The following is a 15387-nucleotide window of genomic DNA, read 5'->3' as shown; positions in this document are numbered from 1 at the left end:
TCTGGTGGTGCGGCTTCAAGGCCAACTGTGCCTACTCCGTCACTTGGTCAACAACCTCCTAACAATGATCACTCCAGTGTTCCTTGGCTTTATGCAAGACCCCAAGTTGAGAAACCAAAATATAATCCTCAAGGCAAACCTCCTTTACTTGATGCCACTGCCGATTTTGCCTTGTGGAGAGTTGCTATGTAGGATCATCTTCGATATGGAAATGATGGGATGCTGGATATCTTGGAGTATGGTTACCATGTGGTTGATCCAAAGAATCCTACACCAAGAGAAATTTATGACAAGAATCTCAATGACACTACAACCATGTGTATAAGGAGAGGTATGGTTGAAAAGCAAAGGAGACCTTTCATACACATCACAAGTGCAAAGGAACTATGGGAAAGTATTATAAGATCCAAAATCGGTACCTCCACCCTCCAGAGTGCTCAATATGAAATTGCCAAGGGGGAAATTGCAAAACTTTTGTATGGAGAAAGGTGAAACTCCCAATCAACTCCTTGAGCGTCTCATGACTCTCACTGCTGACATTGAGTCGTGTGAGTGTGACAAGACACAAGATGGATTAAACATGACTAAGCGATTTCTTGTGGACAAGTTGCTTCATGCTCTTGCCCCATATCACCACCAAATGGTGTGGGACATAAGACAACACCATGCCTTCAAGGAAATGACTACAGATGACATCATATCCACCTTCCAACTATTTGAAGAGTCAAAGGCAAATGCCACAAAACATCTTGCCATGCATGGTACTCCAACATCAAAGATCAATCTTGCATTGAAGGCCAAGCATGTATGTGAAGATGAGAAAAGTGAAGAAGAAGAAGAAGAAGATGATGAAGATGGTGATGAGGTTGAATCCGATGAGGGCCCTTCATATGAAGACATGGCTCTCTTTGTCAAGAAGTTTAGCGCGGGAAAATTCAAGGGAAGATTTCAAAACAAGAAAGTAAGAAAATGCTACAACTATGAAGAAACCAACCACTTCTCCAATGAGTGTCCTTATGAGAAGAGGGAGGATAAATCAAGGTTTCCCAAGACCTTTCCCAAGAAGAAGTTGCCAAATCCTTTGAACTCCAAGATCAAGAAGAGAGATGGGAAAGCAATGGTTGCTCAAGAAGAATCCGATCCGGATGATGTTAGTGGTGTTGCCGGAGTTGCTCAAGATTCTCATAACACGTTGAGGCTAGTCAACAAGAGTGGTGATGTTGTCACCTACAACTATATGAAGGACTACAAGGGCAACGCTCACAAGTGCTTAATGGCAAAGGCCGTGGTAGAAGAAGGAAATGACCAAAGCTCTCTCGACAAGGTCAAGGTAACTCCACGATCAAATCCTCCTCTTTTCACTCCTCCTACTCCTAGTGATGAGTATCTTGATGCGGAGGATAGTCATGAGGATGATGATATAGATGATCCTATGCTTGCTAAACTAAATAAGTTCATGTGCTCCCTCAAAGGAAAGAAGCTCACTATGTTTCGTATGCTTATGGAGATGGTGAGTAAGCACACCATCACCATTAAGGAACTCGAAACCCTCGTCACCGAGGAAAAGGAAAAATATGAAATCCTTGAGCGGAAAGTCCAATATGAGGAAACACGAAATGATGAACTATGCTTTAAAATTGGTGCAAACATTGATATTCATACTAAAGATCTTGCCTCCTTGAAAAAGGCTAATGACTCTTGCGAAGAGTTGATGAATGATAAAAGTAAGCTTGTGAAGTCGAATGCTTCTCTTTCTAAGGATTGTGAGCTCCTATCCGTGTCCCTTAAGACTAATCAAGAAGGGCTCACCCTTCTTACAAAGAGTTTTGAGACACTCAAGCTTACTTATCTTGAAACTCTAGCCAAGGCTTACTCTTCTCCTATTATCAATGTTGATGCTTGTACTACTAACTCTGGTAGTGATCTAGCATCTATTCTTGAGGAAAATTGCTTTCTCAAGGCTCAAATCGAGAAAGGTCTCATGACGTGTGCTCAAGGGCAAAAGAACCTTGATGAGGTATCGAGCCAACACAATGGAGTGCTCGCCAAAGAGGGACTCGGGTTTGACCCTAGCACAAGCAAGAAGAAGACATCCTGTGCACCACCCCTCTAAAAGAAACTTTTGTACGACAAGGGCACAAGGAGAAAGGTAGGTTGTTAGTGGGAAGGCCACGAGGGGCATGCCCACTCTCAACAAGCCAAAAGAGTTCATGCCTCCATCCTATGTACTTCGTAAGGCTAAGGATGGAGAGGTTTATGCAAAGTTTGTTGGTCCTCGAAATGCATTCCGGTTTTATGCTATTTGGGTCCCTAAGACCCTTGTGACTAACTTGAGAGGTCCCATTGCAAAATGGGTGCCTCTAACCAAGTCATAATTGTGTGTAGGTTGCTTTCTCCGGCGGAGTAAAATGGGTGATTGACAGTGGATGTACCAATCATATGACCAGAGATAGCAAGTTGCTCTATGATTTCATGGAAGCTATTCAACCATTTATGACCATTATGTTTGGTGGAGGATCAAAAGGACATGTACTCGGGTTGGGCAAGGTGGCTATCTCAAATGGCATGTCGCTTGCAAATGTCATGCTTGTCCAATCCCTTAAATACCACTTGCTTTCTGTTCGCCAATTGGCTTCTATTGGTTATGATACACTCTTTGGACTGACGGATGTGAAAGTCTTTAAGAGAGATACTCTCGAAGTGGCCTTTGTTGGAGAGTTGGATGGAAACCTTTACACGGTTGACTTCTCGAAAGAGAGCACATTCCATGCAACTTGTCTAATGGCCAATGCCGACAAGGGGTGGCTATGGCATCGCCGGCTAGCCCATGTCGGCATGAGAAATCTTCAAGATCTCTTAAAGGGTAATCACATCCTTGGACTAACTAATGTATCTTTTGAGAAAGGTTGTGTGTGTAGTGCATGCATAGCTGGGAAGCAACATCAATCAAAGCAACCACCCAAGAATATTGTGTCTACCTCAAGGCCTTTAGAGCTCCTTCATGTGGATCTTTTTGGGCCTCCTTCATGGGATAGTCTTGGTGGGAAAAAGTATGGACTTGTTATTGTTGATGATTACTCAAGGTATACATGGGTTTTCTTCCTCAAGTCCAAGGACGAGACGAAGATCACCTTCATTGATTTTGCCAAGCAAGCACAATGCAAGTTTGACAAAGAAATCTTGGCAATAAGAAGTGATAATGGCTCCGAGTTCAAGAACTACACCTTGGAATAATTTCTTAGTGATGAAGGGATTGAACATCAATATTCAGCTCCATACACTCCCCAACAAAACGGTGTAGCAGAGAGAAAGAACCATACACTTGTGGAGATGGCAAGGTCCATGTTGGATGAATACAAGTCACCACATAGTTTTTGGGCCGAGGCGGTCAACACTGCTTGCCATGCATCAAACCGACTCTTTCTCCGCACTATATTGGAAAAGACTCCATATGAGCTTCTAACTGGGAACACGCCGAATGTCAAGTACTTTTGAGTATTTGGGTGCAAATGTTTCATTCTCAACAAAAGAGAACAGTTAGGAAAATTTCAATCCAAAACCATTGAGGGCATATTTGTTGGCTATGGATCAAACTCTCACGCCTATAGAGTCTACAACAAATCAAATGGATGTGTTGTAGAAACTTGTGACGTGGTGTTTGATGAATTTAATGGCTTTCATGGGGAGCAAGTTGATCTAAGTGATGTAGGTGAAGAAGATTTTTCTCAAGATATCTTGACCATGGGTGTTGGTGCACTTCTTCCAATGGAGCAAGAACCTCATGATGATGAAGAATAAGATGGAAGCTTCACGCATCATCAAATTACTTCAACACCCATACCACCTCAAGCTCCTATTGTTCAACCAATGCCCATAGTCCAAGTACAAGATGATGATCAAGTTCCTCTTCATGATAATCATCAAGAACAAGATCATCCTCAAGGGCAAGTACAAGAAAGTGCAATCATTGACAATGAACCTCAACAAATGCAAGAATAAGAAGAAGATTTTCCACCACACATTAATGATCCATATGTTGAGGACGTGGATGATGGACATGAAGTTGAACCTCGCGAAACCTTAACCTCCATCATGCCTCGAGTGGCCGGTCGTGTTGATGTCGATAAAGTCCTCACCGGCATATCGGAAGGTAGAGTCACTCGTAAACAATTGACGAACTTTTGTGCTCACTTCTCTTTTGTGTCTAGTGTTGAGCCTCTCAAGGTACAAGATGCGTTGATAGACAACGATTGGCTCATTGCTATGCAAGAAGAGTTGAATAGTTTTGAGCGCAATCAAGTGTGGTCATTAGTTAAGAGGCCAACTACGGAACACAACGTCATTGGAACAAATTGGATTTTCAAGAACAAGCAAGATGAGAATGGTGTAATCATCCGCAACAAGGCAAGGTTAGTGGCACAAGGGTACTCACAAGTTGAAGGTTTGGACTTTGGTGAGACCTTTGCCCCTGTTGCCCGTCTTGAATCCATTCGCATCTTACTTTCTTATGCTGCTTTCAATGGCTTTACATTACATCAAATGGATGTGAAGAGTGCTTTCCTTAACGGTCCTCTACAAGAAGAAGTATATGTATCACAACCACCTGGGTTCGTTGACCCCGATCACAAAGACTATGTGTATAAACTTCATAAGGCTTTGTATGGCCTCAAACAAGCACCTCGTGCTTGGTATGATCATCTTAAGAAGTTTTTACTCGATGATGGCTTTGTGAGAGGGGTGATCGATCCCACTCTTTTTACTAAGAGGGACAAAGGTGATTTGATCTTATGCCAAATCTATGTAGATGATATCATTTTTGGTTCTCCTAACATTCATTTATGCAAGAAGTTTGTGGCATCAATGACCAAGAATTTTGAAATGTCACTCAATGCAGATTTGGAGTTCTTCCTCGGATTTCAAATTCAACAATTTCAAGAAGGAATTTTCTTGTCTCAAGCAAAATACCTCAAGGATATCTTAGAGAAGTTTGGCATGTCTGATGCTAGTCCATGTAAGACACCCATGCCAACCAAAATTGCACTCACTGAAGACACAAATGGTATTCCTTTCGACCCATCTACTTACCGCTCTATGATTGGTTCATTGCTTTATCTTTGTGCATCTAGACCAGACATCATGTTTAGTGTATGCATGTGTGCTAGATTTCAAGCTTCTCCTAGGGAAAGTCATCATAAGGCGGTTAAGCATATTCTTAGATACCTTGTTCACACCCCAAAGTTGGGTCTATGGTACCCCAAGGATGCTAAGTTTGATCTCATTGGGTACACGGATGCGGACTGGGCTGGCGACAAAGTGGATCGTAAGTCAACCTCCGGTGCTTGTCAGATTCTTGGACGCTCCTTGGTAAGTTGGTCCTCGAAGAAACAAAATTGTGTTGCTCTCTCCACCGCAGAAGCTGAATACATTGCAACCGCCAGTTGTGCAACTCAATTACTATGGATGAGGCAAACTTTGAAGGATTACGGTATCACCTATAGACATGTGCCCAAAGATCATACCCGCACCAAGCACATCGATATTAGGTATCACTTCTTGAGAGATCATGTGGAAAGGGGATATTGATATTGCTCATGTTGGGACATATATGCAACTTGCAGATATTTTCACGAAGCCATTGGATGAAGCAAGGTTTTGTCAACTTAGGCGTGAACTTGGTATCTTGGAGCTTGACAACATTATGTGAAAACTAGTACCCATGCATGCATTGTCATAATGTATTGTCTCGATGTAGTCATATATTTAGGGGGAGACACTCAACTAATGAGTACTCTCACCCTATGAAATGCATAAAAATAACAAACACTCTCAAAGCTATCATGTTATTCTAACTATGGAGCTTTCTATGATGGAGTAGTGATTATGCACCCAAAGTTCCATTCTTTGCGGAGCCATGTCACGTATACTCATACATGGTGGCCGTAGCCACTACTCTTGTCACTAGAACAATATATGAGCAGTATGTGTTTTGGTGCTATTGTTGTATTGTTATAGGTTACTCAGTACTTGATATTATACCAATTCATCATTGTCATCATCATCTCCCCCCCTAGTCATCATCTAAAATTTTACAGAAAATTTTTGTGTGTCGGTCGTCCGATTCTGTCCGGACGTCCATAAAAAACTCTTTGGTACCTTGACGTCCGAAGAAATCCGGTCGTCCGTTAAATCTTTCCTGGCTCGGGCACCGGACGTCCGTAGTACGGCGGTCGTCCGGGACTTTCTCAGGCACCGGACGGCCGAAGGACTCCGGTCGTCCGTAGAAAGCTCTCTGTTTCATCGGTTCGGACGTCCGGTATAACCGGTCGTCCGTTAATTCCTCTCCTGGCTCAGGCACCAGACGTCCGTAGGACTCCGGTCGTCCGGGCCTTTCTCGGGCATCTATATAAAACACGGGGTGCGGTTTGGGTCATTTTACCCTAAATCTATTTGCTCCCCGCTGCCGCCGCCGCCCCTGTTTCCTCACCGTGGCCGCTCGTTCCTCGCTCGCCGCTCGCACCCCTCGCCGACGCCACCTCACTTTGCTCGCCGCAGTCTCCGGCGCGACCCCTTGCCTGATTTGCTCCGGTCGCTGTCTTCCTCCGCGGTCCTCACTCCAAGGTAGCACCCATCTCTTCTCACCTCATCCATCGAGTCTTCGATCTATGGTGGGGTTGCTGATTTGGGGCCGTCCTCCTTCTTTAGGTCGAGATGCCCAAGACCAAGCACTCCGCGCGCAAGCAGGTCACTAGTGGGCCATCTCGTATGTCTCGTCGAGGTGGCTCCGATGACTCACAGGAGCGGGTTCGTCCTCGGAAGCGTGCCGCTCGCCCTCACAGCTCTACTAGCAACTCCTCTTTGGAGGGCTCCGACTATGAGGATGAGCTGGATGATTTGGAGCAGCCAGGGTTTGTCGCCGTTCGCACCTCCGCACCCAAGCAGGGTACTCGTCGTCCCACCTTCAAGCCTCCTCCTCCTTCGGTGCAACCTCACGGTGATGCTCATCATACCTCTCTCGAACCTCCTTTACCCCTCGGCCGCCACATTAAGCGGTTCAACGAGATTCCTGTTGCTTCCTATCTTAAGTTGCGTCGTGATGTTGATCAATTTACGGTTGCTCGAGACTCTTAGGACAATCGTTTTCGCACTAATGTCCAAGCTGACATTTTTACCACTGTCATCATTCCTAAGGGTCTTTCTCTACATTTGTGCATTGATGGCAAATATTCCGGGGCTATTGAGCTCATTGAGTCGTCCAATCTTGCTGCCCCATTTGCATTTCAACATGACTTTAACCAAGCCGCCATTCATCAATTCTATGCTACATGTTTCTTCGGTCGCAATAACACTGTTACTTGGATGACCTCGGACACAAAGCTCTCGGCTTCCTATTCTCAGTTTGTTGCTGCTCTTGGTTTTCCTAACACCGGGTTCAAAATTCACAATGATGACCCCGAACATAGACCCAAGGGCGCATCGATGTGTGTGTTGATCTTATCAAACCCATACCAGACCTGACTAATGAGGAGAAACATAAGGGCTTTAACCAAGTCTCCATTTGGCGTGCTCCCTTCTTCATTATCTATCAATGTGTCATTCGCACCATTTATCCTGAGATGGGTGACAAGGGCTCTTGCAGTAGCTACTGCATCGATCTCATGCATCGCCTCTATTCGACTCCAAAAGGGAAGATCAATGTGCCTCATTTTCTATGGCATGAGATTCGCCTCGCTTCTCTCCAGTACAAGCAGGCCTTTCCTCATGCTCCCTTTCTTCAGGCATTTATCAAAAGTGTGGCTCCATTATTGTCCGCACTCATTTGCATGAGCGATGGGTCATTCCCGCACACATGGCCGATGACTATGTTCCCAAGGATTCTTCCTCTTCTGCTCATCCGCGCCGAACTATTTTTAGCACTCCTCACCCTGCTCCCTCCGGATCTGCACCCTTTGGTCGCCTTGCTCACTTTCTTGGGAAGGCCCACTCTGCCTTGATGAAGGCTGTTACTTTTAACTGCTCCCAAAATCACGATGTTGTCACGCGCCTTATCACCTCCAAAAATGCTCTGAAGGCTCGTCTGAGAGACTCCGGAGTGTTCTATGTGAGTGATGATGACCGTTTTCCTGATGAGCCCCCTTCTGACTTTAGCTTTCCTTCGGGTCCTGAGTGGTCTGACTTCTTTGACAAGGCCGGTGGTAGTGGTGCTCATGATGATGATGATGAGGCTGGGTTCTGATGATGATGATGATGTTCTGGTTGCTCCTCTTGGCCCCCTTTTTAGGTACTTGCTGCCAAGGGGGAGTAGTGTATCCATTGAGTATTGTAATATGTAATATTAACTTGTATTGCACTATGATATGTATCGTACCATGAACCTTGTTATGATCATTGTTACTTTAGGTTCTATGATGTGAGTGACGAATCTATTTGAATGTTATCATGTGCAACTTGTGATTTGAATGTGTTGGTATCACCCTGAGGGGGAGCTCCTCTCATGCTTATTTTTCTTTGTGCACATTGTTAAGGGGAGCTCCGCAACATATCCCTTCGATACTCAATGTTTTATTTTATTTTAAGAAGTACATGTATGTTGTCATCAACTACCAAAAGGGGGAGATTGAAAGTGCAATCATGCCCTTAATCTTATTTTGGTGTTGATGACAACACGCATGTATGGGACTAATCATGTTTATCAAGTATATCTCAGGATTATGTCTCAGGCCGTGTGTGGATCATGATTAAAGACAAATGCATATAACTCAAGATTGGAGATACAAGACAATAGCGTTGGCTTTGTTTACGGTTTGTTCTTGAGTATAGGGATCCCGCACTATTAAGAGGGGATCGATGGATCTAGTGAAAGATTTGCTCAAAACCCACAACTCCATTTTCCTCCGGATGTCCGGTACGTTACGGACGCCCGATCCCTTTCAGCTGACCGGTCGTCCGGCTCCCGTCAGTTGATGACCCACAAGTATAGGGGATCTATCGTAGTCCTTTCGATAAGTAAGAGTGTCGAACCCAACGAGGAGCAGAAGGAAATGATAAGCGGTTTTCAGCAAGGTATTCTCTGCAAGTACTGAAATAAGCGGTAACAGATAGTTTTGTGATAAGATAGGTTGTAACGAGCAACAAGTAACAAAAGTAAATAAAGTGCAGCAAGGTGGCCCAATCCTTTTGTAGCAAAGGACAAGCCGGAAAAAACTCTTATAATAGGAAAAGCGCTCCCGAGGACACATGGGAATATCGTCAAGCTAGTTTTCATCACGTTCATATGATTCGCGTTCGATACTTTGATAATTTGATATGTGGGTGGACCGGTGCTTGGGTGTTATTCTTACTTGAACAAGAATCCCACTTATGATTAACCTCTACTGCAAGCATTCGCAACTACAACAAAAGTATTAAGGTAAACCTAACAATAGCATGAAACATATGGATCCAAATCAGCCCCTTACGAAGCAACGCATAAACTAGGGTTTAAGCTTCTGTCACTCTAGCAACCCATCATCTACTTATTACTTCCCAATGCCTTCCTCTAGGCCCAAATATGGTGAAGTGTTATGTAGTCGACGTTCACATAACACCACTAGAGGCTAGACAACATACATCTTATTAAAATATCAAACAAATACCAAATTCACATGACTACTCATAGCAAGACTTCTCCCTTGTCCTCAGGAACGAACGTAATTACTCGCAAAGCATATTCATGTTCATAATCAGAGGGGTAATAATATGCATATAGGATCTGAACATATGATCTTCCACCAAATAAACCAACTAGCATCAACTACAAGGAGTAATCAACACTACTAGCAACCTACTAGCACCAATCCCGGACTTTGAGACAAGAATTAGATACAAGAGATGAACTAGGGTTTGGAGATGAGATGGTGCTGATGAAGATGTTGATGGAGATTACCCTCTCCCGATGAGAGGAGCGTTGGTGATGACGATGGTGATGATTTCCCCCTCCGGAGGGAAGTTTCCCCGGCAGAACAGCTCTGCCGGAGCTCTAGATTGGATCCGCCAAGGTTCCGCCTCGTGGCGGCGGAGTCTCGTCCCGAAAAGTTCCTCTTATTTTTTTCTCATCGAAAGACCTCATATAGGAGAAGATGGGCGTTGGAGAGCCAGCAGGGGGCCCACGAGGTAGGGGGCGCGCCCTAGGGGGGACGCCTCCCCACCCTCGTGAGCAGGGTGTGGGCCCCCTGGCCTTCATCTTTGGCGTGGATTTTTCTTTATTTCTTTTAAGACGTTTCATGAAGTTTCAGGACTTTTGGAGTTGCGCAGAATAGGTCTCTAATATTTGCTCCTTTTCCAGACTAGAATTCCAGCTGCCGGCATTCTCCCTCCTTATGTAAACCTTGTAAAATAAGAGAGAATAGCCATAAGTATTGTGACATCAAGTGAAATAACAGTCCATAATGCGATAAATATCGATATAAAAGCATGATGCAGAATGGACGTATCAACTCCCCCAAGCTTAGACCTCGCTTGTCCTCAAGCGAAAAGCCGATAACAATAAATATGTCCTCATGTTTAGAGGTAGAGGCGTCGATAAAAAATAAAATACAGACATGAAGGCATCATGATTATTCTCATAACAACAACATATATAGATTTTGTCATATGATTACTTATGTTCAAGTGATGATCTATTCACAATGCAAAAGTATAAATCATAAACCCTATTGGGCTCCAACAAACTATAATCTCAGTCATTGAAGCAATTGCAATTTATCATAACATCGGAAATATTCTATGTCAGAGCTTAAAAAGCAAGTCCACATACTCAACTATCATTTAGTCCTCCATAACTGCTAACACTCACGCGATACTTGTGGTTACGGAGTTTTAATCGGACACAGAGAAAGATAGGGGCTCATAGTTTTGCCCCACAACCTTTTACCTCAAAGGTAATGTCAACAATAATGGTTCATGCTCCCCTACATCCAATTAGATATATATATATCATGTTCTTTCCAACATGCTGAGCTTGCCAAAGGATAAAATGAAAAAGGAAAGGTGAAAATCACCATGACTCTTGCATAAGGTAGAAGATAATAATAAAAGATAGGCCCTTCGCAGAGGGAAGCAGAGGTTGCCATGCGCTTTTATGGTTGGATATATAAAATCTCAATGCGAAAGAACGTCACTTTATATTGCCCCTTGTGATATGAACCTTTATTATGCAGCCCGTCGCTTTTATTACTTCCACATCACAAGATCATATAAAGCTTATTTCTCCCACACCAATCAATCATACATATTTAGAGCAATTTTTATTGCTTTGCACCGATGACAACTTACTTGAAGGATCTTACTCAATCCATAGGTAGATATGGTGGACTCTCATGGCAAAACTGGTTTAAGGGTATTTGGAAGCACAAGTAGTATTTCTACTTGGTGCTGAGAATTTGGCTAGCATGAGGGGGAAGGCAAGCTCAACAAGTTAGAGGATCCATGACAACATACTTTATCTCAGATATAAGAAATACATAACTCATTACGTTGTCTTCCTTGTCCAACATCAACTCTTTAGCATGTCATATTTTAATGAGTGCTCCCAATCATAAAAGATGTCAATGATAATATATCTATATGTGAACACCTCTCTTTCCTTATTACTTCCTATTAATTGCAACAATGACCAAAGCTATGTCTGCCAACTCCCAACAACTTTTAATCATCATACTCTTTCCATGTGAAGTCATTACTCTCAATAAGATCAATAAGAACTTTTTGTTTCTTTTTATTCTTTTTCTCTTTTCTTTTATTCACTCAAGATCATGGCAAAAAAAATCAAGCCCTTGACTCAACACTAATCTTTATTATATATAGCTCACGGACTCGATTACATAGAGAGATCATAAAGCAAACTCAAAACTAGATCATGCCATAAACTTTATTCTACTAGATCAAGATACTACTAATAGGATCGAACTAAGAAAAAGGGTAAAGATAAGAGTTGTGATTGTGATACGATAGCGGGGCACCTCCCCCAAGCTTGGTAGTTGCCAAGGGGAGTGCCCATACCCATGTGATTATATCTCCTTGGTTGGTGAAGAAGGTGGAGGTGTTGTTGATGATGCAGGCTTGTCATCCATCTTCCAAGGCATAGGTTCACCATCATAGAAGGATGATCGAGTCTCCGGAATCCTCGAATCTGCAGCCAAACTCATTCTTTTGAATCTATATTCATACTCACAGTTTTGGTTTTGCAGGTCATAGATTTGGGCTTGGAGGTGCTCGATCTTCTCATATAGCTTGAAGATGGCCTCCTCGGTGTTCTTGGCATCCAGCTTGTAGTTGTTAGTGAACTCCGCGAGCATCGTGTGGCTAGCATTGATTCCACGCTCCACCATCCCCTGGCACTTGAAAATTTGTTGCTCCATTGCTTCGAGCCTCGTCTCCACGCTTCTGGTTCCCTTTGGTCCCTCAACATCGCGGATGTGCAACAACCCATCACGCATCTCAATGGTTTGAGGGTGTCGCAGCACCTCCGCGAGGTAAGGGTTGATAAGCTTCTCGAAGAACTTGTCCTTGGAAGCACTTGGGGACGTCATGATAATCTAGATCTGTCAGAAAAACAACTCGAAACAAAGACAGGAGATTTTTGCGTGATACGGGAGTCAAAACCCCCGGGAGATTATATAATGAATTTTTACCGACCAAAATATGTAACGTGCAAGAAAACTGAGTCCGGAAGGCACACGAGATGCTCATGAGGTAGGGGGGCGCGCCCACCACCCTCGTGGGGCCCTCGTGTCCTTCCCGGACTGCTACTTATTTTTCTATTTTTCTAAATATTCCAAAATGGAGAAATATTGCCTTAAAAGTTGTTTTGGAGTCGGTTTACTTACCGTACCACATACCTATTCCTTTTCGGAGTCTGAAGCGTTCCGGAAAGTGTCCCTTATGTATTCCTCCGGGGTTACGGTTTCAATAATATTGGTTTCAACATTTATGGGATTACCTGAGATATAATGTTTGATTCTTTGACCGTTTACCACCTTAGGATTTGTGCCTTCGAAGTTGTTGATTTGTATGCCACCGGAACGACAGACTTCCTCGATAACATAGGGGCCTTCCCATTTAGAGAGAAGTTTTCCTGCAAAAAATCTTAAACGAGAGTTGTATAGCAATACATAATCACCTACCTTAAACTCATAAGCTTGGGTTCTCCATTCATCAAGTGAGCTAATATCAAATAACCTTTTCTCACCGGCAAGTTTAAAATCATAGTTGAGCTCTTTAATGGCCCAATATGCCTTATGTTCTAGTTTGAGAGGTAAGTGACATGCTTTTCCATAAACCGTTTTGTACGGAGACATACCCATTGGATTTTTATATGCAGTTCTATAAGCCCATAATGCATCATCAAGTTTCTTGGACCAATTCTTTCTAGACCTATTAACAGTCTTTTGCAAAATTAATTTGAGCTCTCTATTGCTCAACTCTACTTGACCACTAGACTGTGGGTGATAAGGAGATGCAATTCTATGATTAACATCATATTTAGCAAGCATTTTACGGAAAGCACCGTGAATAAAGTGTGAACCACCATCAGTCATTAAATATCTAGGGACTCCAAACCTCGGGAAAATAACTTCTTTAAGCATTTTAATAGAAGTGTTATGATCAGCACTATTAGTTGGAATAGCTTCTACCCACTTAGTAACGTAATCAACAGCAACTAAGATATGTGTATATCCATTAGAGGCAGGAAAAGGTCCCATATAATCAAAGCCCCAAACATCAAATGGTTCAATAACAAGTGAATAATTCATAGGAATTTCTTGACGTCTACTAATATTACCAATTCTTTGACATTCATCACAAGACAAGACAAACTTACGGGCATCCTTGAAGAGAGTAGACTAATAAAAACTAGATTGCAATACCTTATGTGCAGTTCTATCTCCAGCGTGGTGTCCTCCATAAGACTCGGAATGACACTTGCGTAGGATCTGTTCCTGTTCATGCTCAGGTACACACCGTCTAATAACACCATCTACTCCTTCTTTATAAAGATGTGGGTCATCCTAAAAGTAATGTCTTAAATCATAGAAAAACTTTTTCTTTTGTTGGTATGTGAAGCTAGGTGGTATAAATTTAGCAACAATATAATTAGCATAATCAACATACCATGGAGTACTATGAGAAGTACTTATAACATTTAATTGTTCATCAGGAAAGTTATCATTAATAGGTAGTGGGTCATCAAGAATATTTTCTAACCTAGACAGGTTGTCTGCAACGGGGTTCTCAGCTCCCTTTCTATCAACAATATGCAAATCAAATTCTTGTAGCAAGAGAACCCATCTAATAAGTCTAGGTTTAGCATCTTTCTTTTCCATAAGATATTTAATAGCAGGATGATCAGTTTGAATAGTTACTTTAGAATCAACAATATAAGATCTGAACTTATCACAAGCAAATACAACTGCCAAAAGTTCTTTTTCAGTAGTAGCATAATTTCTTTGAGCATTGTCTAGAGTCTTACTAGCATAATGAATAACATTTAATTTCTTATCAACTCTTTGCCCTAGAACAGCACCTACAGCATAATCACTAGCATCACACATAATTTCAAAGGGTAAATTCCAATCAGGTGGCTGAACAACAGGTGCAGTGACTAATGCTTTCTTAAGTATTTCAAATGCTTCTACACAATCATCATCAAAGACAAATGGTATATTTTTTTGCAATAAATTAGTCAGAGGTTGAGAAATTTTTGAGAAGTCCTTAATGAACCTCCTGTAAAATCCGGCGTGACCAAGGAAACTTCTTATACCTTTGATGTGCTTGGGACATGGCATCTTTTCAATAGCATCAACCTTAGCTTTATCAACTTCAATACCTCTTTCAGAAACTTTATGCCCCAAGACAATACCTTCATTAACCATAAAGTGGCACTTTTCCCAATTCAAGACAAGATTGGTTTCTTCACATCTCTGCAAAACTCGATCAAGATTGCTCAAGCAATCATCAAAAGAGGAACCATAGACGGAAAAGTCGTCCATGAAAACCTCACAAATCTTTTCACAAAAGTCTGAGAATATAGCCATCATGCATCTTTGAAAGGTAGCAGGTGCATTACATAAACCAAAAGGCATACGTCTATAAGCAAAAGTACCCAAAGGGCATGTAAAAGTAGTCTTTGATTGATCTCTAGCCGACACAGGTATTTGAGAGAAACCAGAATAACCATCTAGAAAGCAATAGTGTGTATGTTTGGATAATATTTCTAGCATTTGATCAATAAAAGGTAAGGGGTAATGATCTTTTTTAGTAGCTTTATTTAATTTGCAGAAATCAATTACCATCCTATAACCTGTGATAATTCTTTGTGGAATCAATTCATCTTTATCATTAGGAACAACA

The sequence above is a fragment of the Triticum urartu genome, chromosome 7 (assembly GCF_003073215.2).
Source record: "Triticum urartu cultivar G1812 chromosome 7, Tu2.1, whole genome shotgun sequence".
Classification (NCBI taxonomy): Eukaryota; Viridiplantae; Streptophyta; class Magnoliopsida; order Poales; family Poaceae; genus Triticum; species Triticum urartu.
Note: the sequence above shows the minus strand (reverse complement) of the source record.